The sequence below is a fragment of the Nicotiana attenuata genome, chromosome 3 (assembly GCF_001879085.1).
Source record: "Nicotiana attenuata strain UT chromosome 3, NIATTr2, whole genome shotgun sequence".
NCBI classification, from domain to species: domain Eukaryota; kingdom Viridiplantae; phylum Streptophyta; class Magnoliopsida; order Solanales; family Solanaceae; genus Nicotiana; species Nicotiana attenuata.
The window spans coordinates 19,114,049-19,119,299 of record NC_031991.1 but is presented as its reverse complement, the minus strand read 5'-3'; positions in this window follow the sequence as shown (position 1 = coordinate 19,119,299).

Sequence of the window (5,251 nt, the reverse complement as noted above, 5' to 3'; positions counted from 1 at the left end):
GAATCAGGCTACGTGCAGTTCAGAGGTGAGTGAGGTGATGGAGTATGCCGAGGTGGAGAGCCAGTCGAGGTGCCGTTCCGCCGAGGTTCCGGTCCGCGGTCCTGTTATTACATCAAAATCAAATGAAATGAAAAATACTAGATAAGCCTGACAACTATGAGTTACAAGATTCCTATCTATAAGTCTTCTGAAGCTTGATCTTAAGTTTTGAATGGTTCTTCATGCAGACTTTAGATTTGAACCTTGGCGCTTGCTAGTTGCAGGTGCTAGTTCATCCTGCTTCGGCTTTTCGGATCAGGACCAGGCATGCAGTGTTTGTGGCCTTGGCCATGTCTTGAGCAGCCCACATCTTTCATCAACTTCTGCATTTGGATTAACTTCTTGCCTTTCTCCTTTTTCTTTCTTTATTGTGACTAACTTCTGTTGATCACCTCAGACTGTTGCCTCGTATTCTTGCCGCGAGCTTCTTTTGTTGCTGACCTGAATTGCATTCCGAAGTGAATTCTCTTATTCTCCAGGTAGGCGCCTGATTGCTAACACTTGAACTGTCTTCCTTCAAAACTTGAATTGTTTTCCCTTGAAACTTGAACTGTCTTCCCTTGTTCTCCAGGTGGGCGCCTGAATGCTGAAACTTTCTGTGTTCCCTTGTTTTCTATATGGGTGCCTGCAATCAAAACAAACAGAACAAACAAAATTTTCTGCCCCAGTTTGCACTAGGAAGATTTGTGAGTTGTTAGCAAAATTGTAAACCACTTATACTACTGATGCAATGATGAGAGTAAACTAAAGACTAGACTAGGATGTGCGTCTCCTACGAGTAAAACCAAAAACTTTGACTAGCAAATGCGTCTGCTAAAATAAAACTTGAATGAACCAAACTAGGAAGCGCATCTCCTAAGGGTGAATTTAAATGACCAAGGTTAGGAAGTGCGTCTCCTAGGGTTGAAAAATTCAACGACTCATACTAGGAAGTGCGTCTCCTATGAGTGAACTATCAATTTAGGAAGTGCGTCTCCTATGGGTGAAAATCAACTTAGGAAGTGCGTCTCCTAGGGGTGAAGCTTCAATGACTCAAACTAGGAAGTGCGTCTCCTATGAATGAACTATCAATTTAGGAAGTGCGTCTCCTACAGGTGTATCCTGAAAGACCTAGACTAAGAAATGCGTCTCCTAGGGGTGAAACTTCAATGACCCAAACTAAGAAGTGCGTCTCCTATGAATGAACTGTCAATTTAGGAAGTGCGTTTCCTACTGGTGTATCCTGAAAGACCCAGACTAAGAAGTGCGTCTCCTAGGGGTGAAACTTCAATGACTCGAACTAGGAAGTGCGTCTCCTATGAATGAACTATCAATTTAGGAAGTGCGTCTCCTACAGGTGAAACTTCAATGACTCAAACTAGGAAGTGCGTCTCCTATGAATGAACTATCAATTTAGGAAGTGCGTCTCCTACAGGTGTATCCTGAAAGACCCAGACTAAGAAGTGCGTCTCCTAGGGGTGAAACTTCAATGACTCGAACTAGGAAGTGCGTCTCCTATGAATGAACTATCAATTTAGGAAGTGCGTCTCCTACAGGTGCAAATCGACTTAGGAAGTGCGTCTCCTATGGGTAAAATCTCAATGACTCAAACTAGGAAGTGCGTCTCCTATGAATGAACTATCAATTTAGGAAGTGCGTCTCCTATGGGTGAAACTTCAATGACTCAAACTAGGAAGTGCGTCTCCTATGAATGAACTCTCAATTTAGGAAGTGCATCTCCTATGAATGAATTCTCAATTTAGGATGTGCGTCTCCTATGGGTGAAAATAAACTTAGGAAGTGCATCTCCTATGGGTGAAAATAAACTTAGGAAGTGCGTCTCCTACGGGTGAAAATAAACTTAGGAAGTGCGTCTCCTATGAATGAACTCTCAATTTAGGAAGTGCGTCTCCTATGGGTAAAATCTTAATGACTCAAACTAGGAAGTGTGTCTCCTATGAATGAACTATCAATTTAGGAAGTGCGTCTCCTATGGGTAAAATCTCAATGACTCAAACTAGGAAGTGCGTCTCCTATGAATGAACTCTTAATTTAGGAAGTGCGTCTCCTAGGGGTGAAACTTCAATGACTCGAACTAGGAAGTGCGTCTCCTATGAATGAACTATCAATTTAGGAAGTGCGTCTCCTACAGGTGCAAATCGACTTAGGAAGTGCGTCTCCTATAGGTAAAATCTCAATGACTCAACTAGGAAGTGCGTCTCCTATGAATGAACTATCAATTTAGGAAATGCGTCTCCTATGGGTGAAAATAAACTTAGGAAGTGCGTCTCCTATGGGTGAAAATAAACTTAGGAAGTGCGTCTCCTACGGGTGAAACTTCAATGACTCAAACTAGGAAGTGCGTCTCCTATGAATGAACTATCAATTTAGGAAGTGCGTCTCCTATGAATGAATTCTCAATTTAGGAAGTGCGTCTCCTAAAAGAATAACTTGAAAGACCTTGATTAGGAAGTGCGTCTCCTACAGGTAAAACTTCAATGAACTAGACTAGGAAGTGCGTCTCCTAGGGCCGAGCTTAAATGACTCAAACTAGGAAGTGCGTCTCCTATGGTAAAACCATCAGTGACTCAAACTCACATGATCCAAACTAGGAAGTGCGTCTCCTAAGGGTAAAATCTCAATTTAGGAAGTGCGTCTCCTACAACAAAATATAACTTGAAAACCCTGACTAGGAAGTGTTTCTCCTAGGGGTGATATGTGATCTTCTCAATAGCCTTTGCGTAAGCAGAATTGGGGCATTACACCTGAAAATTTCAAGCTTCCCAGCTTTGGTATGAACATATCTTCCGTCCCTGTTTCAGACAAAGAAAACTTGTGAGTTTAAACATGGTGGTTAGTTCGTGGACTTGACTTTGCGGCGATTGCTCCTTCACTTGCCATGATAACTTTGATTTCATCTTGAAAAGACGTTGCTTGCTTATTGACTAACCAATTTCTTTGCCACCCTTATCACAGAAAATAACTCTTCTCCGTACAGACCCAATACCCTTTATCCGTTGCATTGCTCATGAACTGACATTTACCAACCCTTTGTGTTTCACATGAATCCCAAAGCACGTCAGTTGCCACCTACTCAGTGCGTATATTGTTCTTTCTTGACTTAAACCACTGGCCTTGGCCTTGAGGTCTATTGTTCCTTCACTTTCCATGATAACTTTGATTTCCGCTCGGAAGACCTTGCTTTTCATTGGTTAACCACTTTCTCTGTCAACCTCATCACAGATAATAGCTTTGATCCGTTCACCCAACATCCTCTATCTGTTGCATTGTTCATGAATTGATATATACCAAACCTTTGTATTTCGCATGAATCCCCAAGGCATGTTGATTGTTACCAACTCAGTGCCGCGTTATTCTTTCCTGACTTATGCCACTTTGATGTGCTAGCCAAATCCCGTTTTGTGCAATTGGAAAGCTGGTGGCCAATTTTAAAGTCATTTCTCACTTGTTCTGACCAAACAGACTCAGGAAGAGGAAGTAAACAAGACAAAAGGAACAGAGTAAAGGACAATGGAAAGAGATGATTCCTAACAAGAAAACTACAAAGTAGAAACCTATCAGATATGGATACCAATTCTAATGACCACGACATGCACCTGTGGCCTATTCTGTCATGCAAGTCTGATGTTCAGCTTTGTTGTACCCTTTGCCGTGAAACCGGGCTTCAATGCTCCGCTTATCAAATCTAATTCACAATCCTTATTCGGCTTGTAGTGCCCGAAGGGTTTTCACCATCAAGCCTCTCTGATTTTGTTCTTTCTCTCAACTCACCATCGCCTTATGGTGCCTGTGAAGGTTTTCACCAATAAGACACTCTCATTTTATTCTTCTCTTTGTTCAGAACGGAGTGTTGCCCCTGATATGAATCACCTCTAGTTGCTCTACTTGGCATCTCTCGAAGATTGGTCGGAAGGTCTTTCTTTGGACCGTAACGTGGGCTTTTGGATAGGGTTAGAAAGAAAGGGTATCAAAGGCTCAAAACAATTCAAATGGGTTCAAAATTACAACTTTCGGAATCAGATTTCTTATAACAACCACAATTTTTGCCCCAGTTTCTTTGCTTGGGGACTTTTGGATTTTGTTTTGGTGGGACCGAACCGTGAAGCTGCCTACGTATCCTTAACACGAATCAGGTCGAACGTAGTTCATGTCATAGAAATTACTTTGTTGTTGTGACTTTTTCTTTCTTTTCCTTCCATTTTCTCTTCTTTTCCTTCCATTTTCTCTTCTTTTCTTTTCTTTCTTTCTTTTGCCTTTTCTTCTTCTCTTTTTTTTCTTTTTCCTTTTTCTTTTTCTTTTTCTACTCTTTTCTTTTCTTCTTCTTTTTCATTTTCATTTTTCTTTTCTCTCTTTTCCTTTACTTATCCTCTACGCTTGCATTTCTGATTTTTGCTACTGATTCCAAAAGAGGGGTATGAAAGAAAATAAATAAGGCTCAAAAGGGTAACAAAGGATAAAGTGTTTAGATAGCAGAACAAAATGCCTTCGTCATTCCAATCTTCAAAACATGCCAAGTACAAACAAATACAATTAAACAAACCGAGGAACACATTTATAACATCTTTTGATTGTACCTGACTTGATAACCATATCCACACATTTGCCTTCTACATCTGTTGAATACAAAGCACCATTGGACAACACTCTCACTCCCCTTACCACGAATATCCCATGCCAATTTGGCAAACTTGGCTTTAGCTTCAACCCGATGCGGCATGATCCATTTCAATAGGGTTTCTTTATGTTCTATCTGCCCAGTTTCACACAATTCGGGCTCGAAATGATCTCAAAGTGTCCAAATCTGTTCTTAGCTTCAACTGATGCGAAGCATAAACAATGACCTTGCCATCCTGCATCAACAAAGCACCAAGTCCAATAGGAGATGCATCACAATAAACCTGTATATGGCCCTGAATCTGTCGGGCAAAACCAACACCGGCGCCGTAGTCAAAGCTGTCTTGAGCTTCTGAAAGCTCGCCTCACACTCGTCAGACCACCTGAACTGGGCACCCTTCTGGGTCAACCTGGTCATCGCGACTGCAATAGAGGAGAACCCTTCCATAAACCGACGATAATAGCCTACCAAACCCAAGAAACTCCGGATCTCTGTAGCTGATGTGGGTCGAGGCCAGTTCTTGACTGCCTCTATCTTCTTCAGATCCACTTGAATACCCTCTGCTGAAACAACGTGACCCAAGAATGCAACTGAACT